Source organism: Cololabis saira, chromosome 20 (assembly GCF_033807715.1).
Source record: "Cololabis saira isolate AMF1-May2022 chromosome 20, fColSai1.1, whole genome shotgun sequence".
NCBI lineage: Eukaryota > Metazoa > Chordata > Actinopteri > Beloniformes > Belonidae > Cololabis > Cololabis saira.
The window spans coordinates 36,910,512-36,934,337 of NC_084606.1; the positions used below are offsets into that span (position 1 = coordinate 36,910,512).

Consider the following 23,826-nt stretch of genomic DNA (forward strand, 5'->3'; position numbering starts at 1 on the left):
TTTCTATACGTGTTTTTTAAATGATTTATGTTTGAACATTCCTTGTGCTCCTCCCTCAACCTATTCCACAATTTGACACCACACACTGATATACTAAAACATCTTCTAGTGGTGTGCACTCTCTGAGTTTTGAAATTAAAACTACCCCTTAAATTATAACCCCCTTCCCTTACAGTGAATAATTTCAGAATATTTTCTGGTAGTAGCTTGTTTTTAGCTTTGAATAAGATTTTTGTTGTTTGTAGTTCTATTTCGTCCCTACTGACCGCCAGGCGGTGCTGTAAGCACTGGATATCTTCCCTCGCGCATGCGCATGTCGAGTACAATACCAACAATGTCACGTCACCCGTGACCCCTGCATGACCCCCGGAAGGGTATATCTTCCGGCGTCAGCATGGGATCGACTCCTTATTCTTCTCGCATCGCGCGTCTGAAGTACAGGACGGAAATAGGAGCTTTGTGAAGCTTCTTCCTTTCCTCCCTAAGAAACCGCCGGCCTCGGTGCAGCTTCGTGCCGTTCAGGTAGGAGTAACGATTTTTTTCGTCCTCCGAGAGGCTGTGGCCGCGCGGTATTGATGGTGTCGGGTTGCGGCGGCGTCTCCCCGCCCCGCCCCCCAGCACAGCTGATAGAAGGTAAGCTGTCAGCTGTGCCTGACACCTGATCACAATCTGCGCAGGGAGACAGCGTTTCGCTTCCTCTCCCCACTTTATTAATGTGACATTATTTTTTCCTTGCAGATTATTTTTTTCTTTTGAAAAAAAAAAAAAGGAAAAAAAGAAGACAGAAAATGATTATTTTTTTCTTTTGAAAAAAACAACACAAACACCTTTTTTGGTCTTTCTTACAGCCGTGGTGAAGGCACGCCCCTCTCCCACCGGCACATTTGTGGTGACGGCAGCGTTTCGCTCCCTCTCCCACTTTATTAATGTGACAACATTATTTTTTCCTTGCAGATTATTTTTTTCTTGAAAAAAAAAAAAAAAAAGAAGACAGAAAAGGATTATTTTTTTCTTTTGAAAAAAACAACACAAACACCTTTTTTGGTCTTTCTTACAGCCGTGGTGAAGGCAGCGTGTCCGCTCCCTCTCCCACCGGCACATTTGTGGTGACGGCAGCGTTTCGCTCCCTCTCCCACTTTATTAATGTGACAACATTATTTTTTCCTTGCTGATTATTTTTTTCTTTAAAAAATATATATATATAAGAAAGGAAAAGAAGAGCGCCTTTTTGGCCTGTTTTGCGGCCGTGGTGACGGCAGCGTGTCCGCTCCCTCTCCCACCGGCTCGTTCATGGTGACGGCAGCATTCGCTCCCTCTCCCTCTTATTGATGTGACATTATTTTTCCTTGCAGTTCTTTTTTTCTTTGAAAAAAAGAAAAAGGAAAGAAACAAGAGAGGATTGTTCTCTTCTTTTGAGTAAAGACGCCTTTTTTTGCCTTTTCTCATAGCCGTGGTGACGGCAGTGTGGCCCTCCCCTCTCCCACTGACACCTACGTAGTGATGGCGGCGCGTCCGTTCCCCTCTCCCACCGGCACATCCGTGGTGACGGCAGCGTGACCGCTCCCCTCTCCCACCGACACATTCTTGTGGACGGCAGCGTGACCGCTCCCACCGACACATTCGTGTGGACGCCAGCGTGTCCGCTCGTCTCTCCTACCAGCACATCCGTGGTGACGGCAGCGTTTCCGCTCCCCTCTCCCACTGACACATCTGTGCTGACGGAAGCGTGGCCCTCCCCTCTCCCGCCTGCATATTGGCGGTGATGGCAGCGTGCTCGCTGTGGTGACGGCAGCGTTTCTGCTCCCCTCTCCCACTGACACATCCGTGCTGACGGTAGCGTGGCCGCTCCCCTCTCCCGCCAGCATATTGGTGGTGACGGCAGCGTGCTCGCTGTGGTGACGGCAGCGTTTCCGCTCCCCTCTCCCACCGACACCTACGTGGTGACTGCAGCGCGTCCACTCCCCTCTCCCACCGGCACATCCATGGTGACGGCAGCGTGACCGCTCCCACCGACACATTTGTGTGAACAGCAGCGTGTCCGCTCCTCTCTCCTGCCAGCACATCCGTGGCGACGGCAGCGTGTCCGCTCCCTCTCCCACCGGTCGCTGTGATGGAGCGTTCATGCCCAGGGTGCATGGCCGCCCTGGACCCTGCGGATGACCAGGACCTCTGCGTGTCGTGCCTCGGCCCTGAGCAGCCGGGGCCGTCGGCCAGCCTCCCCTCATCTCAGCCGGGGTCTTCTCTGAAGCGATCGGCAAAGAGAGTGGTGGGGGCCCCCAAACGACGGCGGATGACAAGCCAGCTCTCCTCGAAGGTAGATCGCTTGGCTGCCGACATGGAGCAGATGAAGGCGCCCCTCCTCAATCTGCAACCTGGTACTGGCCAGGTGGAACCTGCCATGCCAGAGTTTGCTCTGGGGTCGCCACCGCCGCTGCCGGAGGACGCCATCTCCATTGCAGCCTCGGCGAGCCACTTCAACGTGTCATCAGGGGACCCGGCCTCACAGCGCTCGGGGTTCTCCTCGCACTCATCTGCCCAGAGCTCTCGGGAGGGGACGGTTTGTTCCTCCGTGCAGAGCATTATCCGCACTGCCCTGGCACACTTGCAGCCGGATGCACCGCGTGCGGAGGTGGCCTCTAGCGCCTTCCACAGGCGCAATCCTTCTCTGGTGGAATTCACATTCCGTCTTCGTCGGATTTTTTTGAGGGAGCTGCACTCATGCTGGAGAGATGTCACAGCCGGCTGATGACCGTGCTCTGACGGCGATGGAGGACGCTGCTGTGGCTGGTCTCCACCACATGCCCCCCCCATCGAGCCCTCCATTGCAGCACTGATAGTGGCTCCTGATGAGGCTCTGAAGCCAGATCCCAAGTGCCCCTCTACCCAGAGTAGGGTTACTGATGGGCATATTTGTAAGGCTTATGAAACAGCGGCACGTATCAGCCGGCTGGGGAACACCCTTTCTCATCTGCTACTGGCTCTCTCCACCTCCCTGCAGGATGCACAGGTGGATGATTCCACACAGGACATGTGTGACATATCCCTACAGGCTTTTGCCTCCCAAACGAGGGAACTGGGGCGGCTGATGTCCACCCTGGTGCACACGCGCCGTCATGTCTGACTGGCGCAGTCACCCCTGACAGAGACTGCTCGTAGGGTTCTTCGTCAGGCACCGGCAGAACCGGGGGAGCTGTTTGGGGCAACTGCCCTGAAAGCTCTGAACCGCACCGCCCTGGCCGATGAGACCAGGCAGCGGCTGGTGTACCTTCACAGGGGTGCGGCCGCTTCCTGTACACCGGGAGGCCCTTCACCGGCCCCCGGGCCTCGCCCCCGGCCGCCTGCCCACGGCGGCCGGCGCGGCTTTCAGCGGTCTGTGAGTCAGCCTGCTGGTGACTTTCGCCCCCCTGTGCGCGGACCGTCCCACCAGCGTCGGGGCGTTGATCCCGACCGTCGCCCCCCCGGGACGTCCAGAGCCCGGGGGAGACGGCGCTAAGGCCACGGAGCCGGTCTTCTGCCCCTGGTCAGTGAGGTATGTGACCGGGATCCTACGTGACATTGTTGGTATTCGTCATCCAGTGCTTACAGCACCGCCTGGCGGTCAGTAGGGACGAAATAGAACGAAAGTTACGCCTGTAACTACGGTTCTATGAGTCCCGGATGACAACCAGGCCTGCCGGTCACTCCGAATCCTCGTGCTCTCGCGAGAAGATTCTAGGAGTCGATCCCATGCTGACGCCGGAAGATATACCCTTCCGGCGGTCATGCAGGGGTCACGGGTGACGTGACATTGTTGGTATTGTACTCGACATGCGCATGCGCGAGGGAAGATATCCAGTGCTTACAGCACCGCCTGGCGGTCATCCGGGACTCATAGAACCGTAGTTACAGGCGTAACTTTCGTTCTATGACGTCTTTGAGTTTTAGTAACTTTGATTGTAAGAATAATGAATTTGTGTGATCTTTGTAACCTGCCTTATGAATGATCCTTATTGCTTTCTTTTGCAGAATGATTAGTGGATGTATTGTACTGGTGTAATTATTGCCCCAAACCTCTGCACAGTAACTTATATATGGAAGAACTATTGAACAGTAGAGAATACGGAGTGATTTATAATCCAGGACCTGTTTTGCTTTATTTAATACTGCTATGCTTCTTGATACTTTGGATTGTATATGTTTGATATGTGGTTTCCAATTGATTTGGTCATCTATTGTCACCCCTAGGAATTTGATTTAATTAACTCTGCTAATGTTCATCCCATCCAGTTGAATCTGTAGTTGTTTATCATTTCTGCAATTCCCAAACAGGATTATTTTTGTTTTACCCAAATGAAATTGCTAATTTATATTTATATCAAACCACAGTTTTAATTTGATCAATTCAGTGTTAATGTCATGTATTAGAAGTTGTAGTTCACTGCCGGAACAAAAAATATTGGTATCATCTGCAAATAAAACCAGTTTTAACATGTTTGACACCTTGCATAGATCATTAATATACAGAATGGATAATTTTGGGCCTAACACTGACCCCTGGGGGACGCCACAAGGAATGCCCAAACATGTTGAGAACAAATCACCCAGCTTGACAAACTGTTTCCTGTCAGTCAGATAACTCCTCATCCAGTCCAATACCCTTCCCCTGATACCATACCTCTCTAATTTCATGAGTAAAATGTTGTGGTTTATTGTGTCAAAAGCTTTTTTTATATCTATGAATATTCCAATTGTGTACAGTTTTTGGTCCAATGAATTAGTGATTTCCTCTATTGACTCTGTTAATGCCAGTGATGTTGATCTGTTTGATCTAAATCCGTATTGACTTTCATTGAGTAATTTGTGTTTGTCCAAGAATTTATCTAGCCGGTTATTGAACAGTTTTTCTAATATTTTGGAGAATTGTGGGAGTAATGAGACAGGTCTGTAGTTTGTAAAGAGGTGTTTGTTCCCAGTCTTATGCAATGGAATGACCTTGGCTATTTTCATTTTATTTGGAAATGTACCGGTTTGAAATGATAAATTACAGATGTTTCGAAATTCCTTCAATTACATTCTTTACAATAGTCATATCAATATCGTCACAGTCGGTTGATTTTTTGTTTTTGAGTTTTAAGACAGTTTCAATAATCTCTCTCTCCTCTACTGCTGTAAGGAACATGGAGTTAAGATTTCTTTCTATGAGACCACCACATAGTTCCTCTGATGTTCCTGAATCAGGGATACCTTTAGCCACATCAGACCCAACATTAACAAAGAATTTATTAAAACAATTAACCACCTCATTCATGACGTATTTCTCGGTATTGTCTATCATAAAATATCTCGGATAACCCTCATGTCTTGAACCATTTTTTATAATGCTATTTAGAATTTTCCACATACCTTTAACGTTGTCTTTATTATCATCTAATATTTTATGATAGTATTCTTTCTTGGATGTTCTTATAATAGTTGTTAGCTTGTTTTTATATTTATTTTCTGCCTCTTTGGTTCTCTGCTTAATAAATTAAATAAAAAATTAAATTCTCTATAAAGTGTATTTTTCTTTTTACAAGCATTTTTTAATCCCTTTGTGATCCAAGGGTGATTTTGTTTTGTTTTGACGTTAAACAATTTTATAGGACAGTTTTTATTATATAATATTTTGAATACTCTCATGAATTCATCATAAGCACCATTTATGTTATCATTATTGTATATTACATCCCAGTTATGTGCCATTAAGTCATTTTTAAATGCATTTATTGAATCTTTTGTTCTCACTCTTCTATATTCAGGTCTTTTGTCAGGATGTTTGGACTTGTAGTTGTTGTCATGGACTGTAAATACTGGCAGATGGTCGCTGATGTCGCTGATTAATAGTCCGCTTATTGTGTTATTGAAGATGTCATTTGTGAAGATATTGTCGATTAGAGTGGCGCCGTGGGAAGTTATTCTGCTGGGTCTGGTGATTTTTGGGTACAAGTTCATACTGTATATTGTATTGATGAATTCATCTGTTATTTTGTGTGTGTTTGGATTCAGCAGATCAATATTGAAGTCCCCACATATAAAAATTGTTTTGTGAGTTATTTTGGAAAACATTTCTTCCATCCAGTCTTTGAAGAGTTCAATATTAGAACCCGGTGTCCTGTAGACACAGCTGATAATTATATTCTTATTCTTCCCATTGTAAATTTCTAATGATATACATTCAAGCATAGTATTGATAACAAGTGACTTGTTTTCAACCACCCTAAAGTTCAAGTTTTTGTCCACAAAGAATGCCACTCCTCCACCACCCTTATTTTGCCGATCCAAGTGTATGAACTCATATCCGTCCAACTCAAAGTCTGCCCCTTTTTCCTCATTTATCCATGTTTCCGATACTGGGATGATATCAAATGATTGTGTCATTTGGCACAAGTAATCCTTAATGTTTGCAAAGTTTGCATATAGACTTCTGCTGTTAATGTGTATGATTGAAAATTTGCCATCCTTATTGATTTGGTTATACTGTTCATCAGTGTAGTAGCAGCAGTTATTGTTGATGTAGTTGAAGAAGTTATTGTCCGGGTCTATATCATGTTCCATGTCCTGTAGACTGTGATCTGTGTATTGAAATGTTTGTAGCTCTAGACTGTCATGATCACAAATCCTCTGAGAAATACTGCTATTATCTGCAAAAGTAGATGGGTAATCTCCTTTGGAGTTTGTCATTATGTGTAAGTGTTTGTTACCTTATTGGAATTTGTCCAACTCCTCCATACTTCTTACCAGCAGAACTTTGGCCTCCTCTGGTGATCCGTTAAGTTTAATGAATACCTTGCAGTTGGCAGTCCAGGTGTGCTGAATTTTCTTGTTTCTTTAGGTAGGCTATCTTGCTTTTTTGGCGATGTCCGCGTTGTGCTTTGTCAGGTGCTCGTTTATGTAAACATCGGTTCCCTTCAGCTTCCTTCCTTCTTTCAGTAGTGCGTTTTTATGTTTTCTATTAACAAACCTCATGATAATGGTTTGTCCGTCACTGGCGTTTCTCCTGGGCAGTGGGTGAAACTTCAGGCATGTCTTAGGGACATCAAGGACTGGATGTCCAGAAATTTCCTGCTTCTAAATTCAGATAAAACAGAGGTTATCATTCTTGGTCCAGAGCATCTTAGGAAGGGATTAGATGGTGTTGCGATGGCTTCCAGTGCAACTGTGAGAAACCTTGGTGTTATTTTCGATCAGGATTTGTCGTTTAAACCATATGTCAATCAGGTTTGTAAAATAGCCTTTTTCCATCTCCGTAATATTGCAAAGATTAGGAAAATCCTCTCGCAGAGTGATGCAGAAAAACTAGTTCATGCGTTTGTATCTTCTAGACTAGATTACTGTAATGTGTTGTTAGCAGGATGTCCAAGTAATTTGCTGAATAGGCTCCAGCTGATCCAAAATGCAGCAGCACGAGTACTGACAGGAATTAGCAGGAGAGACCACGTCTCTCCAGTGTTAGCGTCGCTCCATTGGTTACCCGTAAAATTCAGAATCCAGTTTAAAATTCTATTACTTGCGTATAAAGCCCAAAACGGCTTAGCTCCGCATTATTTGCAAGACCTGATAGTGCCTTATGTTCCTGTCAGAGCTCTCCGTTCTCAGAGTGCAGGTTTACTCGTAGTTCCTAGAGTATCTAAATGTAGATTTGGAGGGCGGGCGTTCTGCTATCAGGCACCACTACTATGGAACCAACTTCCAATCTGGGTTAAGGAGGCTGACACCACCTCCACCTTTAAAACTAAACTTAAAACATTTCTGTTTAGTAAAGCCTATAGTTAGTGTTTAGTAAACCTCTAGCTGGTGTTGGTAAATCTCTAGGTAGTGTAAACTTTAGTGTGTCAGAGTCGCTCCTGTAGTTTCTTGTGCTGGCCCCCCCTTCTCCTCCCTTTTCTCTCTTTTGTCCATGTTGCAGCATCCTTTGCCGGACACCGGAACCTGCAGGTGGTCGTGGGTGGCTTGTAGCTTGCATTACGGAGCACAAGTCTTTCCCTGACTCTGCACCCCAAACTGGGACTTGCTGATTGGGCCGGAGCTTCGGGAGCTGCATGCTGGCCTGCGGTCCCCACCCCTGGTCATCCCGTTGCTGGCCCCCCCTTCTCCTCCCTTTTCTCTCTTTTGTCCTGCAGGTGGTTGTGGGTGGCTTGTAGCTTGCATTACGGAGCACAAGTCTTTCCCCGACCCTGCACCCCAACCTGGGACTTGCTGATTGGGCCGGAGCTTCGGGAGCTGCGTGCTGGCCTGCGGTCCCCACCCCTGGGCATCCCGTTGCTGGCCCCCCCTTCTCCTCCCTTTTCTCTCTTTTGTCCTGCAGGTGGTCGTGGGTGGCTTGTAGCTTGCATTACGGAGCACAAGTCTTTCCCTGACCCTGCACCCCAACCTGGGACTTGCTGATTGGGCCGGAGCTTCGGGAGCTGCGTGCTGGCCTGCGGTCCCCACCCCTGGTCATCCCGTTGCTGCTTCCACCTGCCTGCTGTGCTGTTGCCGTCCCTGACCCACCAGTCTGGCCCTCGGCAGGAGGGTCCCCCCTTATGAGCCTGGTCCTGCTCAAGGTTTCTTCCCTCCTAAAGGGGAGTTTTTCCTTGCCACTGTTTGGCTTAAGGTTTTTCTCCCACTAGGGGAGTTTTTACCTGCCATTGTTTATGGTATAACTGCTCGGGGGTCATGTTCTGGGTATGGGTCTCTGTAAAGCGTCTAGAGACAACTCTGTTGTATTAGACGCTATATAAATAAAATTGAATTGAATTGAATTGAATTGGGTGGCAAGCCTCAATGTTATTGTCATCTAGCTCGATCCCCTTGGATTGCAAAAAAGCAACCACCTGTTGTTCCGTTGAGAGTACCAGCTCTGCGGGCATCTCGCCTCTGTCAGCGGTCACCGCGCGCACATAGGAGCGGGGCTTAACCTGGAGCCCAGTAATGATAACATCATTTACCCTGGTGTACTGCTCGAGATCCGCGACCCGGTTCTCCAGATATGCAAGCCGCTTATCTTTTTCCGCATTTTGGATGCGGAGCGTCTTAACTTCCTCTACCAGATCTAGAATACTTTTTTGCTGTAGCCTAACAGCAGAGACTTCTTCTGTTAGAAATTCAAGCGCTCTCTTGATCTCCTCCATTTCCTCGGACTTTTTCGGCCCCATACTGCCCGACGTGGGATTAGCTGGGGAAACAAAGAAAGAGCTCCGGCAGAAAACGTATGTTGTTTATGTTATGTTTGGCTAGCAGCTAGCTGCTGATAAGTTTAGCTTCAGGCTGTAGGATTGAAACTTACTCGCGAGGACTCCAGATGGAGTCCACAGCGTTAAGATGGTAGTGGCACAGCACTTTTTAAATGATAATAATCATTTAAAAAGAAAACTTTTAACTCCTCGAAATGGGTCCAGGCAGCAGGGACTCTTGGGACTCTTGGCTGCCCTTTAGGCTTCAGAACGTCACATTATGCAACAGAAACGTAACCAGCGTCATGTGTGCCACCTGTGTTTACCATTTGTTTGGCCACCGTCAATATTTTCTTGTATTTTACCTGTTTTATATTATAAAGTCACTGTTGAGACAGAGTGCTCTCAATTATTTGTGTTTGTTTGAACTCAAGCTGTGTGTCACTTGTTAATTGTTTGATCTGATTGACCAGACAGGTGCTGTGATTTGTGGGTGTGTCAATAAATGGCTGCGCATCCACAGCTGATTGCAGTTGTTGGATCGAGTGAAACGAAATACTGAATGAAGCTCTGTTATTCCCGTTTTTCCGGTGTATATCTTTATTCTGTTTTACCACGCCAAGCCGCCTGCTGCATAACCCTGTCAACAGGTTATGGGCCCAGAGAAAATCCAGAATAACCCACAGAGAGTGTGATGACGACGCTGACACCATGAGTAAAAGGATTACAGACGCAAGCCGCTGGTCCCGGCTTCAGTTCAATGGAGATGAAAAGAACTATGAGATTTGGGAGACAAAATTCTTGGGCCACCTTCGTCTGCAAGGCCTGAAAGATGTTATCTTAAATGATCCTGAGACAGACGACGAAGCTGAGCTGGTTGATGATGCAGCCAAGAATGCCGAGGCATATGCAGAACTTATCCAATTTCTGGATGACAAGAGCCTATCGTTGATAATGAGAGAGGCGGCTGATGATGGGCGAGTAGCGCTAAAGATTTTGAGAGACTACTATCAAGGTAGCGGCAAGCCACGTATCATCAATCTCTATACAGAACTGACGTCCCTTCAGAAATCAGACAGTGAAAGTGTCACTGAATATGTGATCCGCGCTGAAACTGCAATCACTGCTCTGAGAAATGCCGGAGAAATATTAAGTGATGGACTATTGGTGGCTATGGTTTTAAAAGGCTTGCCAGAGTCATTCAAGCCTTTTTCTGTCCATATCACGCAGTATGAAGCGGCAATGACTTTTGCTGAATTTAAAACAAAGTTGCGCAGCTACGAGGACACAGACAAGATGCGGGCTGCAGCAACAGCTGACAATGTGATGAAGGTGCGCATGCAGCAGCAAAGAGGGAGACCCGACAGTGCAGGTGACCGGGCAGCAGCAGACCTGACGTGCTTCAGATGCGGCCTGAGAGGACACCTCGCCAGAGACTGCCGGCGTAAACTGTGGTGCAGTCACTGCAGGAGCGCCACGCACCGGGACACCACCTGCAGAAAGAAACAGCGCCAGCGCAGCGAGCGAGATGACGCACGTAAAGTCTACGGGGAGACAGCGGGTGAGGACCAAGAGTACGCCTTCCGAGTGAGTGAGGGGACAGCCAGTGTCAACGTGAGGGGCCTGATGGTCGACTGCGGAGCTACCTCGCATATCATCACAGACCACACAAAGTTCAAGCGGTTTGATGATGGGTTCCAGGCTGAGACTCACTGCATAGAGCTGGCACACGGTACGAGATGCAAAGGGGTTGCAGAGCGCCGCGGTGACGCAGAGGTATGTTTGACTGACAGCGGAGGCAGACAAATAAACACTATACTGAAACAAGCCCTGTACATCCCATCCTATCCACAAGACATTTTTTTCTGTGAAGGCAGCTACTGCCAACGGGGCCACAGTGATTTTCAAAAAGGAGAAGGACAATTTAATTCACAGAGACGGTACGAAATTCCGCATTCATGTGCATGACAGATTGTATTACTTGCACACAGTGAATGATAATGATGAATGTGATGATCAGTGCATGGGGTGTTTTGATATGCAGACTTGGCATGAGGTCCTTGGACATTGCAACTATGATGACATTCAGAAACTGCAGAGTGTGGTTAACGGGATGAAAATTAAAGGTTCAATAAACAAACCTCCACATTGTGAAGTGTGCACCCTGGGAAAACTTTATCAAACGAGAAACAGAAATCCTGACGCAAGAGCTAGAACACCTTTAGAACTGGTACACACGGATTTGGCAGGGCCAATCCACCCAGAGTCGAGAGATGGGCACAAATATGCCCTCTCATTTACTGATGATTTTTCTAGTACAGTTTTTGTGTATTTTTTGAAAAACAAAAGTGACACATCACATGCAACGGAGAAGTTTCTGGCTGACATAGCGCCATATGGTAAAGTTAAATGTTTCAGATCGGACAATGGTACTGAATTCACAGGTAAAGGTTACCAGGCTCTACTCATTAAACAGGGGATTAGACATGAAACATCAGCACCTTACTCTCCCCACCAGAATGGCACTGCTGAGCGCAACTGGCGCACACTTTTTGATATGGCACGATGTATGATTATTGAAAGCAACCTGCCAAAACAACTGTGGACTTATGCAGTTCAGACTGCCGCTGTGGTTAGAAACAGATGTTTCAACAAACGTACAAAACAGACACCAATAGAAGCATTGACAGGCAAGAGGCCTAATTTATCTAGGATGCAGAAATTTGGGTCAGAGTGTTTTGTTTATGTTCGAGAGAAAAGAAAACTAGACCCAAGATGTGAGAAGGGTGTTTTCATCGGGTATGACAAGAACAGTCCCGCATACATCATTTACTTCCCTGAGACTAAGAGGGTGCAGAAGCACAGGGTGGTAAAGTTTGTAGCCAAGATGGGTGTAGAGCAACAGACTCAAGTGAATTTAATGCCTATAGATGACTTTGTACAGTACAAATCCAGGAGTCCAGAGCACCATGTCCCACTAGAACATGAAGTGAAGTCTGAAGCAAGTTGCCACCAGTCGGTTCCAGTAGAGGTCAAGTGTGAGCCTGAAGTGGGTGAAGTTAGTCGTTACCCTTCTAGAGAAAGGAGGATGCCAGACAGGTACACAGATTGTAGAACGTCTGAGGAGATGGATCATGTTCAGAGTAACATAGACTACTGTTATCGAGTCATGTGTGACATACCAGTTTCATTCACAGAAGCTGTAACATCAGATAAGTCAACAGAGTGGGTCAGAGCGATGGATGAGGAGATTCATTCACTTAGAGAGAACAACACATTTACCCTAACTAGCCTACCTGAGGGCAAGAAAGTAGTGGGGGGTAGATGGGTGTATGCTATTAAAAACAATCCTGATGGTTCTGAGAAATACAAGGCCCGCTATGTTGCAAAAGGCTACAGTCAAAAGATGGGTGTAGATTATGTGGAGACTTTTTCCCCCACAGCTAACTTGACTAGCATCAGAGTGCTAATGCAGAAAGCAGCACATGAAAATTTGGTTCTGCACCAAATGGATGTAAAAACAGCCTACTTAAATGCACCGATAGACAAGGAGATTTACATAGAACAACCAGAGGGGTATGAGGTGCAATCTCAAACCAATGAAAAGCTGGTGTGTAAACTAGAAAGGTCACTGTATGGGCTAAAACAATCAGGCAGGAATTGGAACAGAGTTTTACATGACTATCTAACCAAAAACCAGTTTGTACAGAACCAAGCTGACCACTGTGTTTACACAAGGGAGACAGAACACAACAAGGTGATCATGGTTATTTGGATTGACGACTTACTCATTGCAGCAAGTGATGAAAATTCATTGAATATTGTAAAAGACATGCTTACAGCAAGGTTCAAAATGAAGGATCTGGGAAAACTTGGACATTTTCTTGGTATTGATTTTAACCAGAGTGAAGACTGTGTAACAATGTCTCAGACAAAGTATGTGGGAAAAATCCTTGAGAGGTTTTACATGGAAAATTGTAAACCTAGATCTACACCGTGTGAGCAAAAACTTAACTACACGGATGATGCAGTACTCATGAGTGATGTCACAAGATACAGAGAGGCGGTAGGAAGCCTCATCTATCTGACTGTCTGTACCAGACCTGATTTGAGCTTTATAATAAGCAAACTGTCACAATATTTCTCTAAACCGACAGAACAGCAATGGAGTACGGTTAAACATGTTCTAAGGTATCTAAAAGGTACAAGTGACAAAGTACTATGTTACAGGAGAAGTGATGAGAACCTAGGGATACAAGCGTACAGTGATGCAGATTGGGCTGCTGATACCTCTGATAGACGAAGTACATCTGGTTACTGTGTAAGCTTAACCAAAGATGGCGCTTTAGTGTCATGGAAAACCAAAAAGCAGCCAACGGTAGCACTGTCCACTTGTGAGTCAGAGTATATAGCACTCGCTTCTACTATCCAAGAATGCCTATACCTTACTCATTTCCTAGAGGGGATTGATAAGCATCCTTATGCAATACCTAAGGTATACGAGGACAACCAAGGCACTGTTTGTTTAGCTAAAAATTCTGTCAGCAGACAGAGGTGTAAACATGTGGATATCAAGTACCACTTCATTCGATCCACTGTAAACAATGGCAAAATGATCTTGACGTATTGTCAGACCAATGAAATGGTTGCAGACCTATTTACCAAACCTGCAACAAAATTTAAGTTGAAACAGTTTGATGAATTTATGTTTGGAGTTAATTAAGTTTTCTTTTGGAACAATGTGAGAGCAAGTGGGGGTGTTGAGACAGAGTGCTCTCAATTATTTGTGTTTGTTTGAACTCAAGCTGTGTGTCACTTGTTAATTGTTTGATCTGATTGACCAGACAGGTGCTGTGATTTGTGGGTGTGTCAATAAATGGCTGCGCATCCACAGCTGATTGCAGTTGTTGGATCGAGTGAAACGAAATACTGAATGAAGCTCTGTTATTCCCGTTTTTCCGGTGTATATCTTTATTCTGGTTTACCACGCCAAGCCGCCTGCTGCATAACCCTGTCAACAATCACACTTAAAAGTAACTTCACTTCTCTGTCACTCCAAATGAAAGACTCTTGTTCCATCTTGGAAGTAACTGGAAGTCACACGTGTCATTTGTTGATGTTTTTTCCAGGATTCTTATTGGCTAGCATGACTTTATCTTCTTGTTACACTGCCCCCTGTAGGTTTGGCTGCTCATAACACCTTAACAGCATATCTATGCAGGTTCGTGTAAATGAAGAGATTTTTTGAAACGTAGAAATATCGTTTTGTGTAAATACCGGGCTATGTGTAAACGTGGCCTCAGATCGCACATGGCTCTTTCTGCCTTTGGGAGGGGGAATTGTTACCATGGTAACAACTCCTGTCAAAGCAGCAGTAGCAGCGCACCGCTCCACTCTTTGCCATTTATCCTGACCGAAACAAGATGACATTATATATTAATATGATATACGAATATTACAATATTAATATTATATAATAATATTATTATACGTAATAATTATAATAATATATAAAAATTATACTTATGACATATACGTATGTGCACAGCACTTCGCAACCAAACACCGCTACATTGCATTGTGGGAAGTTTCTGCTTAGCCAGTGTCCATCAATCCAAACAATAAATTTCTCCGGAATAAGTATGGATAGCGCATACTATTGTGTATGTACTAATGTTTCGGATGCACTAAAAAATCTCACATACTGTTTTTGATACTCATTAAGGTGGAAGTATGCAATTTCGGACGCAGCCATAATAATCTTCAATCAGTGAATATGGTGTTTAGTTTGTCAGTTATTACGGAGATTATGGAGGTATTTCTATCGTGCTATGGATGCTGGTATAATAATAATTAAAGCTACAAGCAGCAATGAAAGGGCCCTCATACTCTTGTGCACGTTCAGGCTGCAGTGGAAGCGCTTGTATGACTTGCATTTTTGCTGGTGGGTGCTGGATGTCATGTAGTGTCGTTTCGCACGAGATTCAGCAATTCAGCAAAGTAGATTCAACAGCGGTAACGGACATGAACGCCGCACACACACACACACACACACACACACACACACACACACACACACACACACACACACACACACACACACACACACACACACACACACACACACACACACACAAATAATAATCAATATCTAAACAAATTTGGATGTTCATCTGAGAAAAAGGAGGCTATAGTTCTATAGTTCATAACCAAGATCATTCTTTCTTCCATCTTGATCGTATCTGATCTACAACAGTAGAATTGAATTTTTTTTTATTTCACCGTGTGCCCTGTGACGGCATCTCAGCGTTGTCCAATAGGAGAGAAGGTGCTGGAAGGAGAAAAAAAACTTGCAGCTTGTAGATCAGAGACGATCAAGATGGAAGAAAGAATGATCTTGGCTGTGAGTCTGTGTGAGGAGCTGTGGGATGAGACTGCAGGCCTATCGGGACATCAATAAAAAGGGACAAAAGTGGAGAGAATTTCCCAGAATTTGGACATACTGTGTGTTTAAAAGTGGTAGAAATGTGATATTCTTTTGCTCTTTTAAAGGAGCTTGAGGCAGGATTGAGGCAGGATTTATGAAAAAAATTTGTATACGTTTTAAGTTTTCTAGTAATAATGTCAGATGAAGCGTTCCAAACCCAAAAGAATGAGGTGGTGAAGGGTGGTGCTAGAGAGTCTCATTTCTTAAAAGGAGCCTCATGCTCCTTTAACAATAAAATGTTAATTTAAAATAAAATATAGCATCAATAAATCAATATATGGTTATGAAAAGACTGACATGACCAACATAGTTCAGGTTTTTTAATCAAATACGATTCAGCCTGAAGTAGACCTGGTCATCATGGAGCTGTAGCTCCCGAACAAGCCTGTATTCCCGCAAATCCTGTCTTCTCATGAGGATTTCATGGACCCTCCTTGCTGCTGCTGCTCGTCTCCTCCTCCTCCTCCTCAGATGAAGAACTAAAGCCAGGGCTTTTCTTTGAAGCAGGGACACATGCATCTTGCAAACCGAGCTGTAGCTACTGTACGTCCAAATGAGTGGGAAAACGGCGCCAGACCAGAAAAACTTTTTTTCGGTCGCCAAGCAACTTGCAACAAATGTGTATGCGATGTGCGCAGACGTACCCTGCTCTGCGCCGAGTCTGCGCCGACTCTGCGCCCACCCCGGCGCAAACCAAGTTCTAGGTGAAAGCCGCTTTGTGCCGTCTTGTGTCCACTTGCGCCCTTTGTCGCCGCGCAAACTCGCCGGCGTGCGCACTGTTGCGCGCCGCCGACCTCGGGCCCCGAAGCACCCACGGTTCCGGCGCCTATGCTCTATATCAAACCATTCAAAAGTTATTGCAGAAAATCGGAACTATAACATATCGACCAATCAGAAGAAGGGGCGGGGCTAATTTGCACCAATTAATGTGAAGGAGTCAAAATCGAGTCTGATGACACCACCCATGACTCTCTATGGAAAACCATAAAAGTTATGGCAGAAAATCGGAACTGCCGAAGGAATGGTATAAATTGCGCCAAAATTACACAATGAAAGGGGTACGGTGGCGCAGCTGGTAGTGCAGCTGTCTCACAGCAGGAAGGTCCTGGGTTCTTTCCCGCCGGGGACGCTGTGGGTGCTGAAGTGCGTGTTAGTTCCCCCATGACTTCAGCGCCCACACCCTGGGTGGGGTTGGCGAAAGGACCTTTCTGTGTGGAGTTTGCATGTTTTCCTCGTGTTCCCTTGGGTAGCAATGTGAGCTACCCTCACAAAAACATGCACACAGTCCTGGGCTATACATGCCCTCTCTGGCCAGCCGGGGATGCCAGATGGGGTGGGGAGGATCCGGCCGGAATAACGTGATCCTTCCACGTGCTACGTCCGGCCGGAGAAACCCCACCCTTTCTGGTGAAAAGATGCTCACTCCTCAGGTTAAGGAGGAGACCTGAGCTCAGTGTAGGGCCTTCCCGGGGTTGGCAGAGGATGGAAATGCCCAGGACTGTCACTTAGGTAGGAGCACTGGGTGATAAAAATGGGAAAAAATCAGGGATAAAAAATATTTTAAAAAAATAAAAAATTACACGATTAATTGAAAATGGCCGACTTCCTGTTCGGTTCCGGCCATGACGCGAAGAGACTTTTCTTTAAGTTGCGACATGATAGAGGTGTGTACCGGTTTTCGTGCATGTACGTCAAACCGTATTGTGGGGCTTGATGCACAAAGTTTTCTAGGGGGGCGCTGTTGAGCCATTTTGCCTTTGCATTAATGCAAACGTTTAAGGGGGCAAAAAGGCCCTTCTTTTGTCAGAAGGAAAAGAAAGAAAGAATAATTAAAGCTGCAAGCATCGATGAACGGGCCCTCGCATATCAGAAATGACACCACCCACGACTTTGAACTATGAAATATCGACCAATCAGAAGAAGGGGCGGGACTAATTTGCCCCAATTATGGTCAAGGACTCAAAACCATGTCTTATGACACCACCCATGAGTCTTTATGTCAAACCATTCAAAAGTTATTGCAGAAAATCGGAAGTATCACATATCGACCAATCAGAAGAAGGGGCGGGGCTAATTCATGCCAATGAAGGTCAAGTACTCAATACCAAGTCCAATGACACCACCCACGACTCTTTATATCAAACCATTGAAAAGTTATAGCAGAAAATAGGAACTATCATATATGGACAAATCAGATGAAAGGGGGGCATATGTGCATTCCCTGTTATAAGTACTACCTCATTTCATATGCACAATTTTTTTTATTTTATATAAGTTTATATTATATATTTAACAAAACCGTGAGGATGATCACTGAATTATCAGTCTTTTTACTTTAAGATTTGTTAAAATTATTATAACGTCTGATATCCAGAATGTGTAAGGAAAGAAAGCACAGGTATATTAGAGATGTAACTTTTAGTTTCGTTTCATTCTAGTTATCGTCAAGACTGGTACGCCTTGTCGGTGAGTGGCTGTAAATTAGCATTGCTAATATTGTAAAACAAGCATAAATATCACATAAATAAGTGTACAATTTCAGTTGTTGATTCCGGTTTTTGTATTTGTGTTTCATTTCCAGGTTTACAACCTAACTAACACTCAGAGTCACAGTAGGCTAGTGTAGCTGTAGCAGGCAGGCTAACTAGTGTGTGGATGTGTGTGTGTGGAAAATAAACTTCATAAAGTGACACGAGTTGTATCCGCTGTACTTTTCCTGATAACCCTTCCAGTGGGGAGTTTATTAAGCCATAGTAGGTAGTTTAATAAAAAACTATTTAACAATGATGGTAATCAATAATACAGGTGAGTACAGCACAGAAAATGATTCATCAATATTAGTTGCATTAAACCTGTTCAGAGTTTCTGGGTCTGCAGGAGCAGATCCAGTAACCAGGCAGGGGAGTTAAAACAATCAAGTATTTTGTTAACTGACTATGTCAGAAAAAGTTGAAAGTTGAAAGCTTTGTGAACTACCGTAAACATGTAGCACAAAGAAGACACTATTGGCTGTAATTGTTTATTTATTTATTCATTGTGAGTGCACATGGTACCTGGAGCAGAAATCTGGGTCTTTAACCCAGTTGTCTAGTAACCCAGTTGATGATAATCAATGCAGTCGTCACCATCCCTGTTCCCATATTTTGTTTGTTGAGAAACAGTTCTCCTGGCTTTGTTGGACTTTATTGAACTTGTTTCAACGGTTCAGATAATCAACAGTTGTGTTTAATATTTATGGGGAAGCTGCTTGATTTTAAACACTAAGCTCTTGTAACTGTGGCAGTTTAAGGGCATGAGGCAATTATTTTTATATATATTTTCTGTATCTCCACAGAGACTGACCTGGAGAGCCTGTTGGAGGATCTGGGGTTGACGCCGTACTACAGAGAGAAGATAACACTCAGCAAGATCCTGGAGATTGATGAGAACACCATCACTGATGTTCCTGTCAAGAGTAAATCAGATCTCCCATGGTATTTTCTAAAGAAACTGATGATGGTTAATGTAACAGCTAGAAATATGAAGGGTTCATCAGCTTATGAGTCAACCTATGATGATTCATCAGGGACTGAGTTAGATTTCAGTGATCTACTTGACAGTCCAAACACAGGTGACACACTAAACCCTCTCGACATAATCACTGCTCTCTTTCTGTGTTCAGATGCTTTTGTACAACAAGAAATGGCACTAAAAATGTCAATATGTCAGTTCGCTGTGCCTCTGCTGCTTCCCAACTGTGATACAGAACAGTGTACGCTCATGTTGTGGGCCATGAGAGACATTATTAAGAAGTACAGGCCTCCAGCTCTTTCACAATCCAAAGGTTTCATTGAGGAAAGAATAGTTGATTCTCAAGTTCCAATGATCTCTTTTGTGAGACTGGGTAACTGCTCCTCGTCAAAGTCAGAGATCCTCAACAAGCTTCTCAGCAATTCTCAGCAGTACCACGACACCTTTGTTCACCACAACATGGAGGGTGGTGACAGTCCAAAGAGAATATCCGACGGACTGACAGAAATCACCTGGTACCTTCCTGGTGGGAACACAGACATCAACCTTTTCAATCAACCAGTGGCTGTTGCTAATCTTCATGGGGACATTGCTTCATTTGAAACACAATACTCCTTTCTGTGTCAGACATCTGCAGCAGTTTTTGTGTTCTTTGACCATTTGGACTCTGAGTGCAAAATTCTTACTAACCAGAACCAGAAGGCTCAGATCTTCTTGGTGGGAAACAGTGAGAGCAAGAACTTCAAAATAGAATCACTGAAAAAAGTTGCAACTGCTTTAAACTTGACTGCAAGCGACTGCATTTTAAAGAAAAAGCAGCAAAACATTGCAGACTTTATCAAACATTTGAGGAAAGTAGTCAGTGATGTAGTTGAGAACCCACTGATGAAGATGCCAATAGCAAATATGGTTGGCATTGCTCATGAACTGGGAATCCTGGTTGATGAAGACTCTCCAGAGTGTCAGGCTGGAAAGAAGAGTGCAGATGCCATCACTGAAGAAATTCAAGACCTCCTTCAGTATAAAGAACAACAACTTCCCCTGCAAGGCCAAATATGGAAGGATCTGACTCACTTAGAAAAAGAGCAATTTCGCCTAAAAAAAGTTGGATCTAACAACATAGAAATGTACAAAAGTGACCTTAAGCAGCAGAGGGAGGAACTCCGGAAAAAGCAGTACTCTTATGATATGTCCCCAGCATGACATGCTTCATCACTGCAATATCCAGACCAGGAATAGAAAGATGTTATTTCCTGAAATGGATGCAAATGAACCTTGATAACATCTCTTGTTTAAAACTCTCCACACTAAGGGAGAGGTACAAAGAAAAATGCAAAGATTCTGCAAACAAAGAGGAGGTGAAAGAAATTGACAGGCAACTTTCCAACAGCTCTCTGGGGACTGAACATTTCTTCCGTGAAATGGGTCAGATCTATGAAGCTTCCCTCTCACTTCCAGAAACACACCCATCACGTCAACAATTGCATCATCTGCCCAAACTCTGTGCACAGTTGTTGCTTGATGGGTTTCCTCTTGAACTTGTTGATGGAGATGCATCCAACATACCGCTGAGATGGGTGAGTGACGTTCTCACTCAGCTGAATCACTTGGTGTCTCCAAAGAACAAAATACGGGTAGTTACAGTTCTTGGAGTTCAGAGCACTGGGAAACCACTCTCCTGAACACCATGTTTGGAGTGCAGTTTGCAGTCAGCAGTGGTCGATGTACTCGCGGTGCCTTCATGCTGCTCATCAGACTCAATGAAGACATCAAAAGAGAATTTGGCTGTGACTTCATGTTGATCATTGACACCGAGGGTTTAAAGTCACCAGAACTTGCTCAGCTGGACAACAGCTATGAGCATGACAATGAGCTTGCAACGCTTGTGGTGGGGCTGAGTGATATCACCATTATCAATATCGCAATGGAGAATTCAACTGAAATGAAGGACATTCTGCAAATAGTGGTTCATGCTTTCCTCCGGATGAAGGAGGTGGGCAAAAAACCAAAATGTCAGTTTGTTCATCAAAACGTTTCTGATGTTTCTGCTCATGAGAAGAACCTACGAGACAGGAAATTGCTCCTGGAACAGTTAAATGAGATGACCCAAGCAGCAGCCAAAATGGAAAAGAGAGAGGAGAACAAAAGCTTCACTGATGTGATGGAGTACAGTCCAGACACTGGGAACTGCTACGTTCCTGGACTCTGGAATTGAAACCCACCAATGGCACCAGTCAATGTGGGGTACAGCCAGACTTTATACGAGCTCAAGAAGAATATCATCCAACAGCTGGGAGAGTTTGTATCATCTGCTAATGATGTGTTGGAGTTTAAAGAGTGGATGACCAGTCTGTGGAATGCTGTGAAGCATGAAAACTTCATCTTCAGCTTCAGAAACAGCCTTGTAGCTGACGCATACATGAAGCTCTGCACAGAATTCAACAGATGGGAGTGGGAGTTCAAGAAAGCAATGTACAGTTGGGTTTCCAACGCAGAAACAAAGATTTCCAACTTTGGTACAGTTGCAGCAAAGTCTCAAATATCTGATATGAAAGAATTCCTCTCTCAGTTAGAACGGGAAGCAGACACCGAACTGTCTAAATGGGAGAAGAAGCTCCTTGACAATCTGGAGGAATATTTCAAGCAGACAGATGGACATGTCTATCTGGTTGAAGGATACAAAGAGGAATTTAAAAACAGTGCAAAAAGCATTCGTCGAGAATTGGAAAATTTTGTCGGAAAACAACTCGCAGCAGCAGCTGATATCAGACGGGGACTGAAAGAAGTTGACAAATTAAAGGAGAACCATACAAAAGAAATAGAAAAAGCAGTGAGCGAATTAATTGCTGACTGTCGAATGAAAAATGTCCAAATGACAGACAGAGAGTTAGAAAATGAGTTTGATGAGATGTGGAGTGAAACACGGAGGAAGATGTCTTTCTCTGAACTAAAACGCACAGATGTCTTCACAGATGTGAGCCACTATCTGAGAGAAAATGTTAAAAAGAAAGGGAGTCATGCTTGGCAACTGCTGAGTAAAAAATGCCTCCAAGAGTGTGGTTTGGCAGCTTTCAAATACAAACCTGAAAGATTATTAAAAGACATAACACACACAGTCAGATGTTGGTTTACTCGTCAAGATCTTATTAAAGCCAGACAAAAAGTGGCTGACAACATCATAGCTGCTTGCCAAGACTCTGTAACAGACAAAACGAAAAGAAAAACCAACTACCACAATACTTACATCCAGGAGATCCTTTGCATAATTGATGAAATGCTGAACAAGGCTGATGTTGACACAGACATTGAGTTTGAAGTTCCTCTGAAGCAGCACATCTGTGCAGATGCAGCCAGAAACTTTCAGACAATGCAAGAAGACTTCATACAAGCAAATGACCCAAAGATCCTTCTGGATAAAAACAAGGAAAAGTTTTGTGCAGGTTTCAAATATGTTTTCCACAAACGAGACCAGTGCCAGAAGAAGGCTGAAGAGTTCACAGAACAATGTCTGAAACCAGCTGTTGAAGACTTTGTCTACCGTTCTCTGGGTCCGAATATCACAGAAGAAATGATGAGAAGTAAAGCGTTCAGCACACGAACCTCCTTCCAGGGTTCAATTCTGCTGGATTTGCTGTCAAAGGAAGACTTCAACAGATATATGCACTGCATTTGCAATTATGAGGATTATGTAAAATTATGGATATATGAACAAATAAAGAAGCACTTCTCAGATGTGTCTAAATCGTCTGAGTATGAGGAAGAACATATCAAATCTAGTATCAAAGATATAAAGGACACCATGAAAAAGGCCAAATCAGAGAAGAGTGCTGACCTGAAGAAATTTGTTGAACACATCTGCAAAGAACTCAGTGATAAACTGGTCATTTCCCAGGATGCTCTTGGTGCCTTCATGATCCTGAACAACGCTGAGCAGGAGCAGTTTGCTGGTTGGTTAACTGAGTCTGTGGAGAAGATGGAACAAATTCTTAAGAAGAAGTTTGAATGCACAACCTTTGAGATAAAACTAGAACATATCCGTGTGAATCCTCAGACTGAGCTTTTCAACAGAGTGGTTGGTTGTGGGAAACAGTGTCCGTTCTGTCAAGTTCCCTGTGAAGCAGGAGGAGGCAAACATGAAGATCACTTTGCTTCCCTGCATCGACCACAAGGTCTGGGTAGATATAGGTGGGACAGTTCAGAAAAACTTGTAACTAACATTTGCACATCTGCTGTGATCAGTGACAACAGGTTTCGCTGCAGCGCCACTAACAATGAATATCATCCTTACAAGTCTTACAGGGAAATCTTCCCAGACTGGCACATCCCTCCTGATGGGAGTCTTGAGGCATCAGACTTCTGGAAATATGTGATGAACAAGTACAACGAGAAGTTTGCTGAAGCATATAATGCAAAGCAAGCTGACATTCCTGAAACTTGGAAGAACATAAAAAAAAAAACATGCAGAAGCAAGCCTAAAAAACTCATTTAACATCAGCTGAGACTGATCATATATTCAACCTCACTTCCTTAGATGGTGAAAGTGAACCTTCCACTCTGCTGTATCTTTTTAATGTTCTTAAAGTTTCTTTATTTACAACTTCAAGTTTGGTAACACATATGGATAGGAAATCAAAAAGTTTCATAAATGCTGATATGAGA

At 44.3% G+C, this 23,826-nt stretch overlaps 1 pseudogene; it reads left to right on the plus strand.

The window, feature by feature from the left end:
• Positions 1-10,412: 10,412 nt before the first annotated feature.
• Positions 10,413-23,666, plus strand: LOC133420530 (interferon-induced very large GTPase 1-like; annotated as a pseudogene).
• Positions 23,667-23,826: the final 160 nt, after the last annotated feature.